We start from the raw sequence: 26826 nt of genomic DNA, 5'->3' as shown, positions 1-26826 counted from the left end.
GAAGGATGTGTTTACTAGAATGTGGCTCCCTGGGGATGAGCCAGGCACATCTGTAATTCTAAGGAGAGTGTAATGAGGAAAAACTGGTGGCATCCTGAATGGCTCACAGCTGTTCTGGAAGCAGATAAATAAGATGCTCGACAGGAGATCCCTAATTGGAGCCAGTTTTTCTTAAGTGGATACACAATATGGTGCAAGATTGGGTGTTGGAACGCTGATAGTGTTGTTCACATGTAACTTAGTTTGTCTTGTAAACAGTTACCATTTCAAATGGTAGTGCCTTCTTTTTTCAAAAAGGGAAAAAAATGTTCACTTTGTCTTTTTTTTTTCACACTAATTAAAGGCAAGCTAGCATTGTTTTCCCTAGCGTTTTCTCCCACAAAACCCTCCTTAGTTTGTAGACTCTCTTTCTTTCCTTTATTCTTTCCTTCTCTTCTTTCTCTTTTCCTTTCCTTCTCTTCCGTGCCTCCTTCCCTTCCTTTTTTCCTACCTCCTTTTTCTCTCTTTTTCCTCCTCTTCTGTCTTCTCCTCTCCACTTTCTTCCCTCCTCCTTTCCTTCTTTCAGTTCTTCCTATCTTTGGAGGTACCAGTTCTTCTGTGCTAGAATCAAAAACAATGAATTAATTATTCCCTTTCAGACCCTGACCACCCAACCCTAATGCTGGGATGTGCTTGCTTCAAGATGGTAGCCTTGTGGCCCTTTTGAGAAAATGTCTGTAATATTTCACTGTTTGTCTGAGAAATGGATAAATAGCTTATAATAAGATGATAAGAGATTTCATAGACACAAAAATTTTTAAATATATTCCTCCTAACATTGTGTTGTTTCCAAAGCAACTGGAAATAGTTCTCCTTTTTTGGGTGATCTGCCTCCTTTGCATTGGGGTAGAAGCCACTGCTGTCATAAGGGACTTGACCTGCCTTGGACCCTAATATTAGCACCATTGTCCTGCAGAGAACTATGAGAACACTAGCTTAGAGACTATTTATCTCTAAAAAGAACAACATAACCAATACACAAGATAAAACTCACTTTGCTCATGTCTCCTGATGTTTGAGGTATGTGTGAGGAGGGAGAAAATATCCAGAACTTTTTCAACAGGGGGCACGCCTCCCTTCCACGAATGGGGCCTTTTACTAGTTCTCATTAAGTAAAATAAGAAATCCCTCCCAACATAGGACATTTTTGCTTTTAGAAATATTAATTGCCACTGCAATATTTTTTGTTTTTCCCTACAGGACAGTATATATCCATTCTATTCAGAGCATTTCAACCCCTCACTCCTGGATGAGATACAGTCTAAATCCCATCATTGAAACTACATGTGACAAGCAAAGCTTCAACCACCTAGGCCATATTGTTCTCTGATAAATAGAATGTACTAGAATGGTGATATTTTCATAGCTTCCTGGTCTCCCTGTGCCCTGAGTTTGGAAAGGTAGTGGGGATTCCATTCTTCTATTCCTTGAGTTGTGTACAGAATGTGGAGGCAGAATTAGTTTCTGTGAGCAAGTGTAACTCTTAAACTGAATGGGGATTTATGACAAGGAAAAATGGCATCCTTATGGCACTGACATCTTTTCCAGGTTCCCATGTGAATTATTATATGGGAAGGTAGAGTAAAATAAAACTAACTTCAAAGCAGCAATAAAGTCCACAGTGTTCATTCATTCATCAATTGCCAAGCATCATTGGAGTCCAAGCACTGCTAAATGCTAAAGATTGCGATGAGGAAAATACCACCTTGCCTTAAAAGTTCCACAATTAGAGCCTGGAAACTAGGGTCAGAGGAAGAAAGAAAATGCCATTGGGTGCAGTTAGACAGTCTTAATGGTCACTCTCAAAGTAGCTCCTTCAGATTTGGGAGATAAATTCTTTTGTGGGCTGCCATAAATTTTATGCAGGAAGTGCCTGCAACCTCTGTTCATGATACCTCAAGCCCAGGGAACACATTAGACGGCGTTAAACATTTTAAATATTTATCCAAACGGATGATGATTTCTCTCACATGGATTGGTTCAATGAGAAAATATTTATACTCCTATAAGATCTTGACAGAAGGAAACACAGAGTCCTGGATCCTGATAAGATGTTGATTATGGCATGATATTTTAGAAAAGATCCGATTTCCAAGGATGGTTGTGGGTTGAAGGGTAGCAAGCTCTAGCACTGGATTAGCTACAGCCAATCACCAACGTGCTGATACGTAGAAATCCAGACAGGTTTAAGAAAAGTATTTCTGATAAAAAATAAAATTAGAATGTCAGTCAAGGGATGAAAGGATAGCCAGTAAGGCAGAGTTTGTGAAATTCTTTTCCTCTATCAGTCATTAGCCATAAATATAATACTCACTTCCCCTTTCTCTGGAGGCCAGAGTATAGAAAGAGATTTTTCTTGACACATCTTCTCAACTGAAAAAAAAAAAGGCAAAATCTAAAAGAGCTCACTGACAGATCATTTTCAATGAAAATGTTGCTTTGTCTCTAAAATGAGAAAAAACAAATTCTAGATTGCTAACCTCACAAAGGGTGAGGCTCAAATAAAATTGTCTACTAATACATATTTGGTGGTGACCATACATCAGCTGAACAACTTTGTTTAATACTGTCAATGGATCTGTGATACATACATTATTATTACTCCCGTATACAAATGAGGAAACTGAAGCTAACAGAGAATACATAGCATGCATAAAGTTAACAGCTAATAAGTGGCAAAACAGATATTAGAATTCTATGTTTTATGAAGTTGCATGAATTGGCTACATGAGGGCCACAATCTGCCTTTAATAAAACAATAAAGTGAATGTTGGCTCCACTTTAATTTTAACATTCTCTGATGAGTTAAAATTAAAACAAGAACACAAGGACATTTATTATTAATTACACCTTCATTCATTTTTCATTTGGGTAGACATAATCAAAAGCTAAGTGGTGACTTCCTTGTGCACTCATTTTTATAGGGTGTTTATAACTCTTTTAATAATGCAAATATTTATTATGGGCATCCCTGGAGAATCAAAGGTGCTCGATGAAGGGATTTCTAAATATCACGATCCACTGCTGAGTAAAAACACCAGGATGCTTCTACTGTGTGAAGGGTCAGAGCCACAGGGTCTGTCAGAAGGGTCACTCAGCACAAAAACAAGGCAGAAGGTTATCCAGTTTCTGGAATAAAGTAGCAGCAGGTATCATCTTCACCAACAGAGAGGAAGCTTGAGGAGAAGTTCAGGGTAAGCAAAACTACATCACAGGCCAGAAATGGCACCAAAGACAATTATTACACAATGGACTTGAATACTATACAGAATCAACTTTCTAAGTATTACTTTCCATACAAATTAATTCAATTCAGCTTTAATAAATATATGGGGATTTACCATATATAAACATCATTCTAAGTCCTGGAGACTTCTTAAAATAATGAATTTTGTCCTCCTGCAAAAATCTTAGTCTAGCGGCACAAGTAGGCAAAGTAGATGGCTCAGTCAGTTTAAAGAGCCCAGGGTGGCTCAGTGGGTTAAACATCTGACTCTTGATTTTGACTCAGGTCATGATTCCAGGGTCATAGGATCGAACCCCACATCAGGATCCATGCTGAAACATGGAGCCTGCTTAAGCATCTGTTTCTCTCTCTCTCTCTCTCTCTCTCTCTCTCTCTCTTTCTCTCTCTCTCTCTCCCCCTCTCCCTCTGCCCCTGCCCCACTCACTTGTGTGTGTGCACATGCATTCTCTCTCTCTAAAAATATAATTAATAAATAAATAATAAAAATGAAAAAGAAGTAGGCAAAGTTCAACTCACTGAAGGACTTGCCTTCTCTGCTAAAGATTTGAGACTTCATTTTTATAGAAATGTTAGTTAAGCCACTGAAAGGCCATTTTCTTAAGAAAAGCATGTAATTCTCTGGTAGAAAATATAAAATGGAGTGTGGTAGGCTACATATCCGGAATCCCCTTAGGAGATTATGGCAATGGTCTAAGCAAAACCTCATGAGGATAGCATTGCAGCAGCAGCTACAGGGATGCAGTCAACACAATGGATTTGAGATATTTTTGAGGTTAAAATGAGCTAGAATTCAGGAATTATTGATGTGAGATATAAAATAGAAAGAAACATTTAGACTGTAACTTTTCTGTCTCATGTGTCTGGGAAGATGATAATAGAAAAAATTGGAGATAGGAAATAGAGAAGACATGATAAATTATTGGTTATTGAGAAAGGTGTTGAACTCCATGTTGGACATGAGTCTGATGTGCCCTTGGGCATCCTCAAAAAGATATTGTGCAGATATTTGAATATAACATAGTATCTCTGAATATTAGGTATAGCAAGTTACAACTTGTTCCAAACATCCATTCTTTTAATATATTTTATAAGTAATTGCTCTAACATATGAGCCTTATTAGCAGAAAACTCACAACCTAACTTTTGAGTTTCCTCTACTTTTTGAAGCCTCTGAGAAATTTGGGAACTTAGTCCAAAGGAGATCAGTCACAATTCCACATGCCAAGCAAAAGACATGGTTGGGTCATTGCACTTCATTTCTCATGACTGCATGATATCTCTGGTCCCTCTTGGCCCAAGAGATGATGTTTTTCCATTGCCAGAAAAAGGTCTCTGAACAAGCCTGCAAGGAAAAATGCTTCCTCTTCTCCAAAGCTAAACTTCTCAAAGGCTGATGCAAGCTGGGACTTCCAAGTAAAGATCTTCAATGCATTCTAACATTATCAACTTACTTCTCTCCAAGCCCAGTTGTGCCAGGGTAGCTCATTACCAAAGAAATTATCACATTAGTTTCATATTGAGTCAAAACTGCCCTTTTTCAGGACCTCCAGGTCATTCCGCTATTCCAAGTGATCCAATCTATATATCCCATGTTCTCCTGAGCAACTTCTCTCTTTCCTTGACAATAATTTTAGTTGAAGCTATTCTGGTTAACAGAGAAACAAGAGCCTATTATGAAGTACAGAAAAAAAGAAGATAGGCTTTCAATCTTTTACCTCCCAAAAGTCAGCAGGACTGCTTCACAGCTTTGCCTAGCTGGACTCACAGAGGGTAACATCCATGATCAAGCCAAAAAAGTTCCAGATCCAACTATAATTCCATGGGAAGTGCTCCTAATATTATTTTTTATCACTAAGAGAGAGCAGATTGACCCCTGACAGGAAAATACTATATACATAAGCTTCTGCAATTGACAAAGAAATTGTTTCAAGACGTTTTCCCTTTGACAGTAGACTGGACAGTGGAGAGTTCTATACAAGTGGCTCCTGAATACTTCTTTATTCTCCTGTTTTCTGCCAATGGACCTGCCGGCTGAGGAAAACTGTGGCCTCCTAATGAATGGGCCTGAATAGAATACTCATCCCTTCTGTTCCTTTGTAGCTCAAACTCCATACTAATTGAACATATATGAACATATATATTGAACAACTAGAGGAACAAGGGCTATCACTTCATAAGCAGCTCTAATGTTCTCATCACTGCCCTCAGCAATCCACACTGTTGACTAAAAGCTTCTGAGAGGTGTGTTTGTACATAAGCAAAAGCTGGCTACATTAAGAAGGGGCTACATTGTCTTTCTGAAAACTACCTGAATCTTGACAACTAAGGCAGCTCCATTCTATTTTTCAGGAAAACATCCTCACGGTACAGACAATAGAGAGAGCAATTCTGCATAGAAAAGAGGAAAATGGACTTGTGAAATGCAGAACATGTCTTCTTAGCAGGAGTTTTGGATTCTCCAACTACAGAGACAGAACACTGCAAAAAAAATTTTTTTTCTAAAAGAAGGGGTTGTATACGATGCATATTGACGTTTGACATTTAAAACTTGATACCCTTTATTTCAGCAAATACTCCATAAATCTCCTAGGCAAATCATTTCCAGTTCCTGGATCTTCTTAATTGACAGTTAGCTCTTCTGTGAAGCCATGTTTGCAAGTGTGGGCCATCTGACAGTGTGCACCTTCCATTCAAGGAAAGTCTTCTGTGTCTGCTCTAATCTGCCTTCAACAAAGCAACAAATTCCTATTTAAAACTATTTAGCTAAATACTCCAGAGATCAAATATAATTTCCTGCAGTTGCTCTCACACTGTCATAACTCTAATTACGGCACTGTTGGGAATACTCGCTTTCTTAAAAAATTTAAAATGCAACATAAAAATTTATGAAGCAAATTATTGCAGGTATAACTGTTCAAGGGTGTAGTGGTCTCTTTGTAACTCCGTTTCCTCGACCAGTGCCCTTTTACACTTCATTTTATGGTCAATATGATGCCTCATTGAAAAAAGAATATTAAAAATAATTTATTAAGATTAAGTTGCTTCTTTAGAAGGCACGATTTTATCTTTTTCATTTTATAAGAATCCCATTTTAATTTGCTTCCTATGTCATCTCTAGTATGAGTTTAAGGATTTAATGGAGTAAGGATTGAAGGCTGATATCGATAAGATGAATAATTTTATATTTGAAGGATTGGTTTGTTTGATATAGGAGAAAATTTCAATGGCCAATTATCCCTGGACTCCATTTAGTACAAAGTGCTGGCCAAATAGTAATTCCCATCCATCACTTACCAGTGTGAATTAGAAAACGCATCCCTGTGATTACTATTGATATATTAAAGGTATCAGATAGAAATACTGTTGTCCATTCCACAAAAGCAGAACAGATGCTTTTCCTAACAAAGCTAATTTTTAAAAAATATTAATACCTCAAAACACAGCTCTCTGAGTATACATAACCATGTTGGCCATGTATTCAGTCAACCCTACTTATTAATCATGCCATGCCTTATCTATTGTCTGCTACTCTCTGAGGACAGTTGGTATGCTCAGTCATGCCATGCTTTGTTTGAGATCCTTTGTGGTTACATTCAAACAGCAAAATTAGAACAGGCTTTAGTGCTTAAAATAAAAATTAGTGAGATTTTATTTCAGACTTTATTAAAAATGATTAACAAAATTATCAGAAAGAAGGTTGACAAAAATGAAGGCAGAGTGACTACTATGCTCACACAAAGTCATAAGCATTTTTTTGACTTGACATATGCTAAAAGCGTGTGAATAATTTGAGGCCATTTCTAAAGTGACCTAGAATCAGAGACAGTGAGGCAACCTAATCTAGAGGGATATAAACAGATGGCCCCTAAATCCCAAGGAGAGAAAATGCTGTGTCTAAGTTTATGCAGAAAATGAATGATAAAACTGGCCTGGAACTCAGATAAAGAACATTTCATGTGAAAGCCTTTCCCAACTCTAGAATTCTCTGCTTTTGTGTTAATGCAGATTGAGTGTTATCACAGGAAAAAATAGTTGAATAAAGAAGGTAAATTAGTCATGCACATTAGTAGGAATTATTTAATATACATTTGTGATTCAATAAATACACAGAGAGACAAACTGAGAGAAACAGAAACACACAGAGAGAGAGAGACAGAGACAAAGAGATACAGAGACAGAGAGACAGAATCTTCCATGTACTAGGCAGTCAGCCCCTACTTTTGAGGAAGCTTGTTATCTACTGGGACATAAAACAATAACACATGAATTATAATGCAATGAGGGGAGAATTTAGGCTGTTACAAAAACACATCAACTAATCCCTTATTCAGACAAGGTGATCACAGGTGGATCTTAAGAGAAGCTGATATCTAAGCTAAAACTTAAAGGATGAATTAGAATTAACCAGAAAGAAAAGAAGGAGGAAAGAGTGTTTCATATGCATTCAAAACTCTGGGAAAACCCAGGAATATCTTTGCTAGAGCATGGCATTGTGGATGGATCAGGGAGTAAGAGCAAGAAAGAAGAGACAAGAGAAGAAAGCATTAGATTATGCAGGAACAAGCAAACCACGTTTAATACTTTGGACATTATTCTGAAAGTAATGGTGAGCCATTCAAAAGTTAGGGTAGAGCAGAGCATTATCATATATGATTTTCCAAAGAATTTTCTTGTTGGATTGGAGGGAAAGGCAAGTCTTAAAAGACACAAAGATGAGTTTGAAGGCTAATGAAGACACAAAGGCAATAATGGTGGTCTAGAAGAATCATGTCACTTTGGATAAGCAAAATGAATTTGAAAAAATATATAGGAAATAGAATACACAAAACTCATTGATGTGCAGGGTAAGGAGTTAAGGATGAAGTCCAAGTTTCTTGACCATACAAATGGAAGATGACTGGACAATCCATTGAGAAAGGCATGTCTGGAGGAAGAGCTCTTTTCTGGAACAACTGATGTGCTCAATAATGACATGTTTTGTTTGAGGTCATTTGTGCATCCCAGTAGCTACATATCCAGAGGGCACAGCTGGAGGTATACATGTGGAACTCATTACAGAGATCTGGGCAAGAAGTGATGATTCAGAAATAACCAACCTAGAAACAGTAATAGTAATTAAAAGCAAAGTCAGTAGTCAAGAACACCCAGAGAAAGTGCAGATCCTAGAAAAACAGCACAAAGCAGCCAGTTTCGCTTATTCAGAAAGCTGACTTATTTAAAAAAAAAGGGGGGGGGGATGTTCCTTACAGAAGAGATTCTCTACAGATCAAATTCAAAAAATAAAACTTTTAGTTCAATTTGTGTATTGGTCTAATTAGTGAGGGTTAGTCTTGAAAAATCTCTTTTGGGGGGAGGAGAAGGAGGTTAAAAATAATGCAGAATACTGGGCTCTAATATGACTCTTGGATTTAATGCATGTGACAACTTGTCGAAGTTAAATAGCCTTCTGGGGCTTAGTTTCCTCCTGCATCAAAGAGAAAAATAACCACTAACTCAGAAAATGGCTATAAAGATTAAGTTTTGTTGGAATTGGCAGAGCCAGAATCACTTCACATAGTACCTGGCACATGATAGGAGTTGAATAAATGTTTGTTATCATTCTTTTCATTGGTTTATCCAGATGGGCCAAGTGAAATAATAAAACATGTACACTTTATCTAATTATTTTATATATGTAAATAAAAATAAGTTTTAAAGTGAGATTCAAACTCATTTGTTGAATCAGTTTCCACATATTTGAAGAATATTTGCTTTTTACTCCAGCTCTGAAAGAAACAATTGTCTACTTATATTCAGGGTCAACTTGGTTTCATGAGCCATAATAGAGCCAGTGTTTGCAGTTCATTGAGTTAGCCACTGAGTAAGCCAAATCACCCACTAAAATGCCATGGTCTGGTTATTTAAATTATACAGATTTAATCAACTTAAAAAAATGAAATACAATTGCATTCTGGATTATAGAATTGAATTTGGCATTTTACATTTTGATTGTTTTGCTATAGGTTTGAGATTGGTATTAACAACGAAGGAACATATCTGCTATTCAATTTATAATACTGAAAAATGAAAACGGGTTATTTTGTGTGGTCCAGTTTATGCACAGTAAATTCAGGATTTTAATTACAAGGTTTTAAAAGTAGGAATAACTCAAGTTAAAGGTTCATTGCTTCTCAGTGATCCAAGTCCTGGGTTTGAGGAAGTCATTTCCACAAAGGATACTAGATCAGTGATTCTCAAATCTCTCTGTTAATAGAGCAACTGGAAATTATGATGCTTTGCAGAACACCAGAAATAATAAAATGTTAAATTTAAAAATAATTAAATACATTTCCCTATTGAATCTGATACCACCTTATATTAGCAGGAGATAATATACACTTGGTTAAGGTCACAGGGTCTAAAATCAGACTGCACTTAAAAATTTTTTCTAATGTTTATTTTTGAGAGAGAGAGAGAGAGAGAGAGAGACAGAGTATGAGCATGGGAGGGATAGAGAGAGAGGGAGACAAAGAATCCCAAGAGGCTCCAGGCTCTGAGCTATCCGCACAAAACCTGACGAGAGGCTCCAACTCACTAACAGAGAGTTCAGGACCTGAGCCAAAGTGGGATGCTTAACTGCTTAACCCACAGAGCCACGCAGGTACCCCGAGACTGCATTTTATAAAGAGGAGCACTGAGACACAGATAAAATAGGCTCCGTGCCCAAATTATACAGTTACAAAGTGGCAAACCCAAAATTCAAGCCCAGGTAATATTAATAGCAACTCCATCAAAAAGTGTTTGTAAGACTTAGTAAGTCATGGGAAGTGTTTGGTGCAGTGCCTGGCTATTGACATTTATTGACCCTTTACTAACATGGGCAAGACTCTGTACAATATTTTTTTTTTAAATAATAACGGAGGAAAAGATAAAAGTGAGGAAATTCCATTTAATATATAATTGTCATCCTGAAGTTTTGGGAAAGTTCTCTTTTATTTAATGACAAAATAATATTACTGCTATATTCTCACATGGTTACCAGCATACCAGCATAGGAAATACAGGCTGTCTGATTGAAAAAGCGAATTCCTTTTTTTTTTTTTAATGTTTATTTCTTTTTCAGAGAAAGAAAGAGAAAGAGCGTGTGTGAGTGGGGGAGGGGCAGAGAGAGAGAGGGACAGGATTGGAAGCTGAGCTGTGACAGCAGTGAAGCAGGATACCCACGCAGGGCTCGAACCCAGGAACTTGATGATATGACCTGGGCTGAAGTTGGACACTCAACCAACGCTCAACCACCCGGTGCCCCTGAGAGAGTAAACTCTAAAGGGAAATTGCCTGGAATCTAAACATAACACTGACAGTTAACAGCTGTGTTACCTTAACAAATTACATACCCTCCCTGGCCTTCAGTTGTAAAATAGAGATAATTAAAATACTAATCTGGAGAGGATTAAGTGAGTTGATATGTTAAATGAGTGTACAATAGTTCCTGGAATTAGTAGAGACTCATTTAATGCCACTTGTTGCTATTATTACTCTTTCCAGAAGAGTCCTCATACAGAGCAGACTCAGTGTAAATTCAAAGATAACGACTCCATAGCTGACCTAAACATAACATACATACATACATACATGGACATATAAATCAGGAAACTACTTTTCCACTGTGAATAATTCACATAATTTAAAAATCGGGCTACTTTTATGGTTTTAAATTAGAATATAAAGGAATATGCTAACAAACTTTTTTTTCTGTGCAGACTACAATGATATAGAAAAAAAAAAACCCTAAAAGGTACAAATGTTATCATAAAGAAAAAATGGAATTTCAAGTACATTCTAACCTGAAAAGGCACACACACATACACACACACACACACACACACACACACACACACACAAACTCTGTGTGTTTTGCTCTCCCTTTCAGGATCTCTTTTCTCCTGATTTTTCACATCTGCTTTTTCCTCACCCTTCAAGTCTTGCCTGAATACCACCTTCTCAGAAAGAGCATCCTTGATCCCTGTTTAGAAAAACCCTCCCTTTTTCATTCACAATAGCACGTCCATTCTGTTTATTTTCTCCATGACACCAACAATAGCTAATTATTCTATATGTTTGCTTGTTTTTTTTTTTGTTTTGTTTTGTTTTTTATCATCCCTACTAGAACAAAACTCATTTAGGAGTGGGATTTCTCTAAATTGAGTCATTGCTCATTCATCAGTTGCTTAATCCAGTATTTGGTACATATTGGCAACTAACAAATATTTGATGACTAAAATAATAAAGGAATATTATCTTTATATTCCCCTCATATTGGGTACTTTATCTGCAGAAAGATCCAATAATTTGGCCCTGAATTCCAAATACCAGCTTTGGACATTTCTGCTGAGACTTCATGGACTTCTTTGGCCAGCCAGGAGCTCAGGAAGAAGAGTGAGGTGGGCGGGGCCTAAGAAAAGGGAGAGAGGAGGTCCCTGTGGTGAGAAAAGTAGTGTGGACACACAAGGGAGTTCAAACAGAGGTCTGCATGCACTGGAGTCATTAGAGCCACTATTAGCTCCTGTCTGATTGTGGAATAGACCCTTACATGTTCTGTCTCAGATTCCTCTATTTGACAGCCATAGAGGTCTTCCTGAGCAATCTCACCAAGTTTGCCTGCTCAGGGTGCTCTGCAATGGCTCCGCAAGGCCTTCTGGATAAAGCACAAGCCTGTGGCAGGAACATCAGGAAGCACAATTCTCTTCATCAGGCTGCACAATTCTCTGGTCTTTTCCTTCACAGCTTCAGCAGGGACTCAGAACCGGTAGGATGGATGCATTAGGTGGAATATTTGCCATTCCAAGAACTTCCCACACTCCCCCATTTATCCGTGACTTTGCACATACCGTTCTGCCTAGAATATTCATCCTTATCTTTCAAAATAAGCACCTCAGGTTCAGAATGGAATACCACAAGACATTTGTCCTTCGACGTGGCTTACAGATATACTTCCCTGTTTTTCATAGCTATCCTTTGGGTATGTATCAATGAGATGAAACATACACATGTACACAAAGACCCTTGTTAAAAAAGGAGCATTAGGCCTCTGAGGAAGTCTAAACATTCATAGTCAGAAATACAAACCACTGTCCTAGCTACAACATAATCTGTACTACTTCCTTGGTTATCAATTGAGACAGCAGATTACATTCTTATGTAGAGTGCTAATCACTTCCATATTTTTCAATGTTATGCTTTCCAATTACGTCCTGAGGCTTCTCAGTGTTCTTTCCACTACACAGTCATCTATCCCTTGATGGCCATCCACTTGTCAAAATACACAAAAAATTGTCATAAGCTTCAAAATTAGGATTGTTGCAGTCATCATCACTGTTTTTATTGTTTCTCAAATGAGTTAAAAGTTTGGTACAGGACATTCTCTATAGTTTCTGAAGATACAAAAAAGCACATTAAGGCTTCCCCTATGCATTCACATTTCAATATTCAATAACTGAGAAGCCAAATATAAGTAATTGTAACACACATGAACCAGAAAAACTGGAGGGCAAAGGAGTATGTGAGAAGAAACGAATGCATGGAAACATATGTGACAGTATAAGTGTGCTTGTGTATGTGTTCTTGTGTGTGTGTGGGGGGGGGGGTTATATGTGAGCTGTATTAATGTAAAAAACTAGACAAAATTACATATGCAGACATACACATTTAGGTCTGTATATATACGTATACAGCTATATGCATACATATATGTGTATACACACACACACACACACACACAATTGATTCCTCCTATTTGTAGGAGTTATGCTTTATAAAGCTTCCATAAACACTGAATTAGCAAAATACTGGACCATTGCTACTTGAGTAAACACAAGGTTAGGTTCCTGTGAGCATCCTCTCATGTTTTCATCAACTGATTAATACATATCCTTGTTTGATGTGTGTTTCTGCTTAAAGACACCTTATTTAATATGTACTGTTAATTTATCAACACTGAACACACAACCAACAGCTCTGCAAGTCATGCATGAATGAAGCTTATCTAACACATGTATTTTCTCTCTAAGACACATACCAGCCTTCTTGCCCTTTGGCAACACTAGACAGCGCTTCAGCCCTATGCTTAGGGGACATCTTAAACTGCAAAATCATCAACAAAAGTTACAAAAATCAAGCACTGTAGCACTAAATAGATCACAGAAAGGTCTCGTTTACAGTATTAGAGCTGAAACAAGAAAGCAGACAGTATGGACTTGTTGAGCATCAGCTAGGAACGTGCAGTGCACATTGGGCAACTCAAATGTTTTTGCTGCTTACCACAGGTGCATGTCTACAAATGGCCACAAAAGCACGTCAAGTATTGATTTAGGGGTTACAAATATATTTTAGCGAATAGGTGAATGGACAAATACAAAATCTGTGAAGGAGGAATGATTGTCATGTGTGTGTGTGTGTGTGTGTGTGTGTGTGTGTGCAGAAAGACAATCTTCCATATGAATGACATCTGTAGGGACAATGTTCATCTTGTATCTTACTTACTTAACACATAAGAGAACCTAGGAAGTATGATTAAAATAAAAGAAAGAACAGAAACCCTCACATCTTTCCCAGGTAATCAATTTAATCATGGTCCTTGAAATGGTGGCTAGAGGCTTATTTTAGAGAGATTAGGTTTCTATTACTTCTCCTTCTTTTCAAATGTATAACACTGCTTCTTCCTGAATGATAAAGATACACAGAATCATTGGTAAAATATGGAAAAACTCAAAAACTATAAAGTGCAAATCACCAGTTTTCCTATGATGAAAAAAAGATCATTAAAAATTTGCTGCATTTCCTCTGTTTTCTTTTCATGCAATGCATATACAGGTGTGTAAACATTTTTAAAAATAAATTGGAATTATACTGTTTTCTACCCTTTTATTGTTTTTTAATATTAATGCTATATCGACATCCCCCTCATCATTGTATTTCATCTTACAGATTCTTCCTGATCACGCTTTTCTGACGGACATACACATCTGAGACTGCACAATTCACTCTAGGATTCAGCAAACTTCCTTAGCTGAATAAATGCATATGACGGCCTCTACTGGGGAGAGTTAGAAGAAAAAAATATATATAAAGACTGTACTGCTCGACTTTTTTCTTTAATTTTTGTATTCCTTGAGAGATCCTCACTTAGCTAAAGAAGAAGAAGAAGAAGAAGAAGAAGAAGAAGAAGAAGAAGAAGAGCAGAAGGAAAAAAAGAATCATTTCCAAAGGTGTAAGAAAGCTTACCCTAAAATAGATTGCCTATATCATAATTGACCTTTGCATAAATGCATGCGTTTCATAGCAATTCAGTTCAATCAAATTTCATAAGCAGACATACTCACACAATTTAAACGGCAGAATTAAAGTTTTAAAATGCACATTTTAGTAACTCTCCAAAAGCCAAAGAGTTCAATCTTCATGTTCAGTCTCTTAAAATATTATTGTTTTCCAATACAATGAAAGTTAATGGTGGACTTTTCTATCTTTGTGAATTACAAAAGGTATTCTGGGCTGGAAGAAAGGAGCAATTCCCCCTCTTTTGTTCTCTGGGCTGTGGCATGATTATCTTACAACAGGCGATTACTAAGCAAACTTAATCAACTACAAAAATATATAACGCTATCACAGCAAAATTCTCAGATAGGCTCAATTGATACTTAAAATTTCCAATTTTTCTTGTTTAATATTTTAATCTTTACCCTAACAAGAAGAAACTACATATTTTTAAAAAAGAAAGAAAACTGAGATAATTATGAATAATTAAGTGAATTGAGTCCACTTCTTAAAATACCATTAGCACATACATAATTTGTTTATTATGTGAAAAGAATTAATTAACTCATAAGAAAGTGTTACAGAGGGAAAAGTTAACATGTCATATGCTGACATAGTCTAGATTCTTTGAATGCCTTTTCAACTGCCTGGTGGTCATTAGGAAAACGCTGAGATTAAGCCAATTTTAGGTTGTTAATCCCAAAATATATCCAAAAAGTTAGTTATTAAAAATTATTCACATATTGAAATGTACTAAATTAACATGGGAGTCATTTTTATTAAATATAAATTAAAAGAAATGTTATTTCTGGTACCCCCCCCAAAATGAAAAATAATACTATTATTGCATTTAAAAGTATTTAAAATCTTATTGCAAATGGCATTTGCCCAGATTTTAGCTCAACATAACTGGGTTCAAAACCAGACTGGAAAATCCCAATTCAACAAGCCACAAAAGGTACTGATTTCCTTTGTTGCTAGAAGCCTTCTTGCTCCTCTCAAAACACTCTTTTGCCATCAATGGCTCTTAAAAACTTTTAACAAAAGTTTTTCTACCCAATCAGTGCAAGCATTTGCTCCTCATCTGAGATATCCCTGTATAAAGGATAGTTTAGACCCACACTGTCTTTCAAACAACAAATCACAGGCACACTCCCCTAGATTCTAAGTCATTGTCAGTGGTACTACCACTGAGTGTTGTTTTTACTCTCAAAGGAAGAGGCAATAAAGTATATGCCTTTACTCCCACTAATCATAATATTTAACATTTATCAGGTTCTTATCCAATCTGGAGCCTTTCCCAAGAAGTTGACACATATTATCTCATTCCATGCTCACAAAATCTATACAAGATAATTATTTGAACTGTGCCTCTTTGTGAAAGTAAGTTAAAACCAGTAAACCTTCATTTGCCCATATGTAAAACGGGGAGCTCATTAGTAAGTAAGGTGATAAGGTAGTAGAAAGTGAGAGAGACACAGTTCAAATCCAGGCCCGTAGGTCCTATTCCCAAGCCTGAACTCAACATGACTTGGTCTTTAACGCTTTCAACTGATTGACTTTGGCCAAGTAAGGAACCTGCCAGTTTTCCCATCTGCACAACGGAAATAATGTTACTCACATTATAGGGATATTGACTGGATTAAACGCCATAGAGGGCATGGATCACACATCAATTCATGTGGCAATCCTTGGAGCTCTACACATATTAATTCCCTTACACAAAGACGGAGGTTATCAGCCTCATGACTGCCATTAGCAAAATAACCGGGACGTATGGCATAACAACTATGTGCGCTACACATAATGAAAACACAACCAAATATTTGAAATCAACACCGCCTTCCACACGCCAGGTCATATGTTCAACATGTTGGTCAACTAAGAGAGTCCTGATGGGACCGCAAATGGTTGATGATCACAGAGCATAACGCTGACAGTCAAAGGGTCAGCTGTACCAGATGAAGTGAAACAGGCAACGCAGACTTGAAGGCTGTTGCAATTAGGGAGAGAGGCAGAGCTCAGTCCGCGCTCAACTCCCCTGAAACAAAGAATGGGAGAATTTTTAAGTGCTGGGGTGAGGGGGAGAACACAGGCCGTCAGTCAGTGTTTGCTAATTGGCTTTATCTAAAACAACACTTTCTCAAATCTTTGTGACAGAAAGTAGTTTTACAACTAGGAGCAAGGCATCCATTGAAAGGAGGCTCCTACCCTCCCGCAGAGCCTGGGAAATAGGGATGCTATATCCCTTGATGTTTACATTTTCAAAGCGAGGGCTCCTACATCCTTGAGAAAGACTTTCCTGGCTTATAAAACTGGCAACAGGCTTTTTAAAAAAAAAATTGCTTATATCTCAAAGAGGCAGGGAAAGAATTTACAATCATAAGTTTTCTAAAGTAAATGCTCTAAAGAAAGTCAGAGCCTAGAGTTAGGAAAAAGCCATTCCAAACTTCAGTCAAAGGGAGGGGAACATTCAGGCCGCCTTGGGCAGGGTGACACCGATGGGGCAGGGCAGCAACGGGGAGACGGGCAGCAGCTGCACTTTCCACCCACACCCTGCACTTTGAGGGCACTCCGTGCTAAGAGCCATCTTTTCTACTTTTGTTTACGTAACAGGTACTTCTACCAAACAAGGAGGTTGGGTCTCACACGTCATTTCAGATGAGGAGAAAATAAACAATAGGAGAGGAACTTGATTTAGTGACAGAGTCACCAAGGTACTTAAATCAGGTAATTATACAGCAAACTGGCATCAAATTTAGGTTTAACCTACACTCTGGTGCTCGTTATACGATACCACAATGACATCCATAAGAATATTCCCAAAAGGAATCAACAATTAAACATAAATGAATGGAGTATGTATTAAATAAACAATGGATATAGCTAAACAAAAATTGTTTTTACGTTTTTCTGAACAAATCTATATTGTATGCCTTTCTCAGTAGCATCTTGATTTATGGCAATGTTAGTTTGGTACGTAAGCTCCATCTTACTACATTTCAGTTAAGGAAGAATCTCCGAATTTTCTAATTTGTGTTGACTAGAAGTCTCCTGTGGAGTCAGTCTTGCCAGTCGGTTTATTAGTTAATTAAGTGTCATCTTATACTTCATATTCTAAATTCCAGGCATCCAAAAGAGCTCACTCTAAGATTCTCCTATCAGGTACCTGCATAATTAGTCTCATTTTAGAATACCTATTATTCAGCGCACAATAGAACAGACAATTAATTTGGACCACATGCAATTATGCTGAAAGGTCAGGTGCTACCCATAATAAAACTCTGTTCAAAAGTGTGTTTGGGGAGAGCATTAATATGGTTATCCAGAGACTCTAAGGGGCAGAAAATCTCCAAATGCAATTAAATGGGCTGTAATCACTTGCAATTTTTCATTTTTAAAGCAGGAGACTTTTTGAATGTTGTGCAAAATGAATACTTCTAAGACCAATCAAATTTGGGGGATTTATATCAAGAGGTAACAAATTCAGACCCTAAAGCAGAAAGCACATTATTTGGCCTGCAACTTCCTGTGTGAGTTTCAAGTTATAAAGAGCTTTCATGGAGCAGTTGTTAGAAACCCCTCAAATACAGTTAATAATGAAAGTGCTGGCTTTATCCATCTTGGGTAATTTGAACTTACATAGCCATAAAAATTACAGTTAGAAGTGTGGATGTGTGGATTATAAAGTATCCCCAGTACCCAAATGTCCATGAATTTATAATTCTGTGTTCTTCAACAATATTATGTTTGCCTGTTAAATGCAAATTTTTGAAGTAGATTTCACTCTAGAGGAAGTTCCAAAGATACCTCTGTCACTATTAAAGGTGTATGTATATTTTACAGCCCTAGGCAGGTTTATAAAATGCTCATTGTTTCCTCCACATGGAGAAGATTTTGCTGATAAAAGAAAAAAATAGGGAAGAGACCAAAAGGCAGAAAACTATAGTAAGAATTGACAACAAAACACTTTTCTCTGTACCAACGAAACACAGCAATATATGTAGACACAAACAACATTGTGGTTTAAGAATAAACACGGAGAAATGTTTACAACATGAGTGATGGAGGTATCTTTAGCTGTTTATTTCTTAGCAACAAAGAGACCATGCATCTGGAATTTTTATAGATTTAGCCTTCATTCAGAAATTACACATGCATTAAGCACCGTAATGTAGTAGTGGTCGTGCGAGAGAAAAACATGGTTAAGGGATAGTCATTACCTCAAAGATTTTCCTCTAGAATGGAAATACTGAGAGTGCATTGCCACACCGGATAAATGCTTGCGCTCTGAAATTAGAAGAAGCTAAGTTTTGACTTTGGTCCAACATTTTTACTAGCTATATGACTTTGGGTAAATTCCTTAAGCTTTATGTGCTACATATTTTGTATCTGTAAAGTGACAACTTAACTAATAGTAACTACCAGGTACTCGGAATTGCTAGACGCAGGATAATCAGCTCAAATGTGCTTAAGCAAAAGGAACATTCGTTTCCTTATATAACCAAAATGTAGAGAGGTAAGAGGGGAACTGTCCTTGAGAAGAACTAGAAGTTAGGACTCAAAATCCTGTGAATTTTGGCATTCAGAAGTCCATCCCTTTATTCATAACTAGTGCATTCTCATCAGGACAATTGTCTCTTTCTGTTTCTCAACCTGGTGATGTTGGCAGAGCTCCCATTCCACCAAATCAAACAGAAGATTCTATGTTTAAAGTACAAAATTAGACATCAATATGAGTATTTATTTAGAAAAGGTCAATGCAAATAACCTGAAAGTTACCCTTCTGTAGGTTCTTGGTAAATCCATCTCTTACTAAATCATAAATTCCTTAGGAACAGAGAGCTTTGCATCTTTAACCCACTGAACCAATATTCTATTTACCAAATAGGACCTACATCGCGTGCGTGCGTGCGCGCGCACGCGTGTGTGTGTGTGTGTGTGTGTGTGTGTGTGTGTGTGAAGAATCCTGGCCATATCAATCCCTACATGAAAACCTCTCAGTCTTTATATTTCACAGATTACAAAGTGTGATCTCTTTTGTCCAGCATTCAAGATCCCTTGAAATCTGCCCTAAATTCTACCTTCTCAGTCCTATATCCTCTTCATACACTGTTCACTTCAGTTGTGTCTAATTAACTGACATATTCCAAGCATGCTGGGCACTTCTACATCTCCAAGCTTATGTTAAGCATTTACTTCTCCCTGATGTGATTTTTCCAATTTTTGCATTTCAGAAGTCCTCCCTATCCTTTGTGGCCCAGCTCAGAGACAATCTCCAGCATGGAGTGTTTGTTCTCAGATGCACCTATTGCAAGTTATTTGGACAGCATAGCTAGTACCTACAACATCCCAAGTATTTGAGTGAAAATGACGACCAAGATACACTTCTTCCTTCAAAAAGCTCACAGTTTAATAGGACAGATGTTTGTTACAATAGGATGGGATCATAAGGAACTTGTATAGAGCACAACAGAGACAACCCAATCCAGACTGGGGAGAGCAAATCCCAGGAAGGCTTCCTGACAGATGTCCAGTATGCCTAGTGTGCAACTATTGCTTTCCTTCTGCTATGCTCCTCTTAGATTCCCTAAGAGGAGCTCAGTGAGGGTCTGCAGTGATGCTAGATTTCTACACATCTAGCTTTTAATTAAAATATTAGTAATTACAGGGGCACCTGGGTGACTCAGTCGGTTAAGCATCCGACTTCAGGTCAGGTCATGATCTTGCAGTTCACGAGCTCCAGCCCCACGTTGGGCTCTGTGCTGACAGCTCAGAGCTGGGAACCTGCTTCAGATTCGGTGACTCCCTCTCTCTCTGCCCCTCCCCCACTCACACTCTGTCTCTCAAAAAATAAACACTAAAATATTTTTTAATATTAGTAATAACATTAGTAATATCAGTAATAACAACAACACAATAACCAGCATAACTATAACCGCAATAAACTTGTCAGTTTTGCCCATCTTTGTACCCATTGCTTCCCAGAGATCAGCTCATTTAATCTTGCACAGTTGGGTCTCTACGAGGAAATGTAAGGGCCATCGCTATAGCTGTACCTTCAATATTACAGGCCGATCTAATCAGAGAACTCCTTCAAGCAGATATAGGATTGCCTCAGGGAAGGTCACATGAACTGGGCTAGACCAATCAGATTTCATCCCTAGGACTGCTGTGTGATTCAGAACCCTCCAAGCCTTTGCTCCACCTACTTTGTTGGCTTCAGGGGCTATCTCTGCTGCATCCACCTGCTAAATTCTTGTTCATTTTTCAAAATGTGGCTCTAATTTCTCCCCGTGATTTATTCTTGGACCCTCCCACACACTGTTCATCTCTTCGTTTTTGTCCAGTGCTGTTTCTTAAACCCATTTCCACTAGAGCACTTCCTGTATGGGGTGGTTGCACATACACTGAACACTAAAACATGATCTGCTTGAAGGTAGAGCCCAGGGCTTATTTATCTTTTCATTACTAGTGTTAATTCCAGTGCCTAGCATGTGTGTATGTATGTGTGTGTATATATATATATATATATATAGTGAAGAAATGAATGGTTAAATGAATAAATGAATGAAGCTATAAGGCTCAGTTACATACAATTCCCTATCACACTTATCAGCAATAAATAGGTTCCTAGAGAAAGGTAATCTTATGTTAATTTCTTAGGATGCCTTGGATCATTTTCTCATTTGTAGCCTATATGTGGGTTTCCACTGACCACCCAATACTCCCACTTGCTTGTTTTTCTTTTTTGTTCTCCATTTTTCTGTTTTTCTTTGCTGCATTTAAAAATATCACAATTGTTGGTACATTCCTTCCAAAGTGTGTCATTCATTCCACCCAACTTATGGAATAACTGTGTTGAAGTTTAAAAGAATAGGGGTCTCATCCTGTGTCCTTCCAACTAACTTTCTGAGAAAAACATTAGAGACTCTTGGTGCCAACCATCTCATTTAACAGCAAACTTAGGGGAAAGATGTCAGAATCATGGGCTTTTATCTGTGTCTCATTGTTAGTCTTCCTGAGTGTAAAGGAGAATATTTGGATTACTCTGAATGAAAGACAGTGAAGTAGATGTCTCTGACACATGAATCCACCGTATCGGAGTTTCTTAGCAATGATAATCCTGTCACAGCTGTTAGAATTTATTCCTTTATCCATGTGACATTTTAACAGAAGACAAATCCAAGTTATTATAAACAGATATAAACCATTCAGTTCAAAATGGCTCGTATTAGCAACTTCATCCTGCTGACAAGACTTGTTTCAGAAATTTGTAAACATTATTCTCGAGCATTTGATTTTTTCCCCTCTACAAAGTTGAACCTGCTTCAGGCTTTTGTTCTATAAAATTCAAAACTGCCAGTTTAAAATGTTTATTTAATTATATCCTAGGATGTAAGAGATGGAAATATATAGCCATTTAACTAGCTAAGAGATGGAGTGAAAAGTGGGTGGCTGTTATTTGCTTGATTTGAGTGTTCTCTCAGTACCAGTGTCCTTAGTATCAAACAGGAGAGGGAGCTGTGGAAATTGAAGAATAAATTGAATGGATATTTGGGGAAGGTATTTTAGTGGGAGGAGAGTAAGAGCTTTCAGGTAAATTACTAGTGTGTATATATTTCCCCGATGACTCTGAATTCTTTATTTGAACTGACATGGGTTGAATAAATATATTACTATCCTCCTTACCTGATACAAACAAGAAACAGAAAATGTGTGAAATTTAAACAGAATATGAAGAATAAACACATGCTGGAGAACAGCCTGCAGTTCCCAGGTCTATAATGCTGAAGTATCTATGGATACATATCCACAGCGCTACATATTCTTATTTATTCTTATTTCTCTTCCCCTGGTGGGTAAGTGCTCAGCTAATGGAGCATTGATGCTTGCTGAATGAATTATAAAGAAGAATGGCTTTTTCCCACTTTGGATAGGGAGACCTGGGTACAAACCAAAAGCAATGCAGTCAAAGCTATTGTAAAGGTACAATAAAATGACATGTGCCAAACAGCACTAATAGGTAGAAATGCCTAATGTTTTTTTAATATTTTTTTGAGAGAGAGAGCAAGAGTGCAAGTGGGGGAGGGGCAGAGAGGGGGACAGAGGATCCAAAGCAGGCTCTGGGCTGACAGCAGCAGACTCTGAACTGATAGCAGTGAGCCCAATGTGGAGCTTGAATTCACGAACTGCAAGATCATGACCTGAGCCAAAGTCAGATGCTCAACCCACTGAGCCACCTAGGCATCCTAGAAACACCCAATATTGTGTGGAATTGTCACATGGTAGCCACATAGGCAGAATTTGTTTACAATGAAATATAGCCAGTTGAGATTTTCTGATTTTATTGAGCAGAAGGATGATTTGAAGTTAAGACCAATAAGAAAGGTGGCACCAGATCAGTCAATCTGCAATCTGCTTGTTTCCAAGTTGTCCCATAGCAACAATGGTGTCCACCATTCATTCCCTGGCTGGGAACTTCAGTCATAGTATGCTTCATGCCCAATCATGCATGGACAGAATGTGGCTGATTCCCAATCTCTCCAAGGAACCATGTAGTGTCCCTGTGCTATCATAGGCGCTACAAAGCCAGCTTTGAACTAAGACAGTGGTGCTCACATTTGTTAGTCTTGCCACCATTTGATTAAATATGATTTTAAATGTAAATTGAATGCCTAAAACATATAAAGTGAAGACATGGATCTGATTGATCCTGAGGTACTTAGACCAATCTTTTACCTCCTCCCTTCTGTCTGAGGAAAGCTGTGCAACTGTTAGGCATATCTAAACTGATATGATAAGTTATATCAGCTATGAAAAATTTACTGCCCAAAGAGCCCACATTCATAGTGAAGACTAACATGATGAGAGGACAACTGGACAGAAATAAGAGATCAGGGTTTAAGTCCTGGATCTAACATGGACCTAATAATGAAGAGGAACCATTATAGAGTCCAAGATAAATATATGTTAGGAACCATGCTCACCTTTATTTTCAATTTTTCTTCTTTCCACCATAAAATGTACTCACATTTCCTCAAGGGTTAAATAACTTGGCCAAGGTCACATAACAAGCAAGTGATCCAAATAAGACTACAACTTGATCTTGCCAGATGAAGCCAAATTCTCATCAAAGAATATCCATTTTACGGGGTACCTGGGTGGTTCAGTTGGTTAAGTGTCCAACTCTTCATCTCAGTTCAGGTCATGGTATCACAGTTTCTGAGTTAGAGCTGACAGCACAGAACCTGCTTCGGATTCTGTCTCTCCTTCTCTCTCTGTCTCTCCCCTAACTCTCTCTCCCAAAAATAAATAAATAAACTTAAAAAATAATAAAAAGAATATCCACTTATATGTCCATCAATAGATGAATGGATAAGGAAGATGTGGTATATCTATATCTATGTCTATATTTATATCTATCTCTATCTATCTATATAATATTACACAACCAGGGCACGTAGGTGGCTCAGTTGGTTAAGCGTCCAACTTTGGCTCAGGTCATGATCTCATGGTTTGTGAGTTCAAGCCTCACTTTGGGCTCTGTGCTAACATCTCAGAGCCTGGAGCCTGCTTTAGATTCTGTGTCTGTCTGTCTGTCTGTCTGTCTCTCTCTCTCTCTCTCAAAAATAAACATTTAAAAACAAATATTACACAACCATAAAAAAGGATAAAATCTTGGCACCTGTGACAACATGGATGGACCCAGAGAGTATTATACTAAGTGGAATAAGTCAGACCAAGAAAGACAAATACTACATGATTTCACTTATATGTGGACACTAAAAAATAAAACAAATGAATAAACAAGCCAACCAAAATCAGAATCAAACCTATAAATACAGACAACAAACTAATGGCTGCCAGAGTAGAGGTGGATGGACACCTCTGAGAGGGTAGACAAAATGGGTGAAGGGGAGTGGGAGATACAGGCTTCCAGTTATGGAATGAAGAAGTCACAGGAACAAAAGGAACAGCATAGGGAATACAGTCAATGACATTGTCTTGGTGTTGTATGGTGACAGACAGTAGTTACACTTGTAGTGAGCATAGTATAACATTTAGAGAAGTTGAATCCGCATATTGGGCACCCAAAACTAATGAAACACTGTATGTCAACTATACTAAAATTTTAAAAAGTTAAAAAGAAAAAGAATGTCAACTTATAAAATTCACAAATGCTTATTCAACATTTATCTTGGAAGAGATATCTTGATTTGGAGGTTTTATTTTATAAAATAAAAAAGGGAAGCAAGGAGGGAAACAAGGGGTGAGGAAAGAGGGGAGGAGGGGGGAGGGAAGGAGGGAGAAAGGGAGGGAGGAAGGGCGGAAGGAAAGGGGAGAGAAAAGGAAGGAAAGAAAGAAGGGAAGGAGGGCATGAGTAAGTGAGGGAAGGAAGGTAGTCTTGTATGAGATAAGCAATGATCCTAGCCAAGGAAATAAAACTTAAGGCAACTATAAGAGACTTGGGAAGCTCATCACACATTCCAGAATAATGCATGCATGTACAGCAGAGATGGAGAGGGCCCAATCCACATACACATCTCTGGCTAATGGAACCTGGTTGCACACACAAAGGAGATGAAATAAAACCCAGTAGAAACTAAAAGTCAAGCCAGACTTAAATATGGGCTGGTGTTTGAACGTACTCCTGAGCCCACTCACAAATGCATCATCAGAGAGTGAAAGCCTTGCTGGCTCAGCCTTCGAGCACAACCTTTGGCCAATCTTTTTGACTTATCGTTAAGCTATACAGACATGAGGCAACCCCTAGGAAGTCAAACTTTAAAATAAAAGCAAGAGAAAAAAACAGAGCAGAGGTATCAGTGGCCACACATCACAGGAAAGATAACCTTTATAAATTTAGTTCAGGCAAGTTACTAAACAAACAGCAACGAGTCTCAAAGGGTAAGCCAGAGTTTTTGCAATATATTATCCATGTTCATTTTCAGCAAAATATTATGAGACATGTGAAGAGACAAGAAAGTGTGACCTATGTTTAGAAAAAGTAAAACAGTCAATAGAAATTGTCTCTGTATCCTCACATGCTGGATTTAGCAAAAACTTCAAAGAAGCTATTAAATATGTTCAAACCAAATAAGACTACATTTAAATAATTAAAGGAAAATATAATGACAGTAATTCAGTAAATAAAGAATCACAATAAAGAGTTAAAACCATTTAAAACCATTTTAAAAGTACAGGTTCTGGAGTTAAAAACTCAATAGCATTAATCTACAGATCAAGGATGCTCAGGGAGCCCCAAGTAAGATAAATATTAAAAAAGATCCATACCTAGATGCATCATAATCAAACAGAGAAAATCTTGAAAGAATAAAAAAAATGACTCACCACAGAACAAAATTTGCAATTTTAATACATATGTAAGAAGAGAACACAGGTGCCCTAATCTTAAAGAAACTAGAAAAAAAGCAAAGTCCAAAGTAAGCATAAGAAATGAAATAGTAAAGATCATAGTGGAAATCAATGAAATAAAATACATAAAAACAACAGACAAAATGAGTACAAGAAAAAACTATTTTTAAAAGACCAATTAACAGGGTGGTGTGGTGGCTCAGTTGGTACTGGCTCAGGTCATGATCTCATGGTCATGAGATACAGCCCGGAGTCAGGCTCCGAGCTGGGTGTGAAGCCTGCATAAGATTCTCTCTCTCCCTCCGCACCTCCCTCACTCATGCACACACGTTCTCACGCTCTCTGTATCCCAAATAATAAATACATACATACATACATACATACATACATACATAAGTAAGTAAAAAGACCGTTTAACATACTCTATGCAGAGCAATCAAGAAAATGAGAGAGGACTAAAATCACCAAATTAGAAATGAAAGAAAGGATCATTAGTTACCCTGCAGAAATTAAAAGATTATAAAGGAATATTATAAACAACTTTTTTATTTAGACAACTCGAATGAGATGAATAAACTCCTAGCAAAACTCAAATGACCAAAGCAGGGCGGGAGGGGTGGGGAGGGGGGATGGAACATGTAAATAAATTGAATTTGTCTTAAAAATCTTCCAACCAAGAAAAGCACATAAAGTTTGACTGGTGAATTCTAGCAGATATTTAAAGACGAAAATGATGCTTCACAAATTCTTTCAGAAAACAAAAAAGAAGAAAACACTTCCAACTCATTATATGGTACTAGTTTTAGCTTTCACTAACAAAGGCCTCAAAAGAAAATCAATAGTCCTTGTGAATATAAACACAAAAATCCTTA

At 37.5% G+C, this 26826-nt stretch overlaps 1 long non-coding RNA gene across 2 annotated transcripts in view; it reads right to left on the bottom strand.

Annotated features, from left to right (window-relative positions):
• Nucleotides 1-362: 362 nt before the first annotated feature.
• Nucleotides 363-26826, bottom strand: part of LOC125916447 (uncharacterized) — a 280612-nt gene continuing 254148 nt past the window's right edge. For both annotated transcript variants that reach the window (XR_007455915.1, XR_007455914.1), the window contains exons 4-5: nucleotides 2354-2412; nucleotides 363-600 (exon numbers count right to left, since the gene is read on the bottom strand). This is a non-coding gene — a long non-coding RNA (uncharacterized LOC125916447). The remainder of the gene's footprint in view (nucleotides 601-2353; nucleotides 2413-26826) is intronic.

Source organism: Panthera uncia (genome assembly GCF_023721935.1).
Source record: "Panthera uncia isolate 11264 chromosome E2 unlocalized genomic scaffold, Puncia_PCG_1.0 HiC_scaffold_20, whole genome shotgun sequence".
NCBI classification, from domain to species: domain Eukaryota; kingdom Metazoa; phylum Chordata; class Mammalia; order Carnivora; family Felidae; genus Panthera; species Panthera uncia.
Note: the sequence above shows the minus strand (reverse complement) of the source record. Positions and strands in the feature narration are given on the sequence as shown.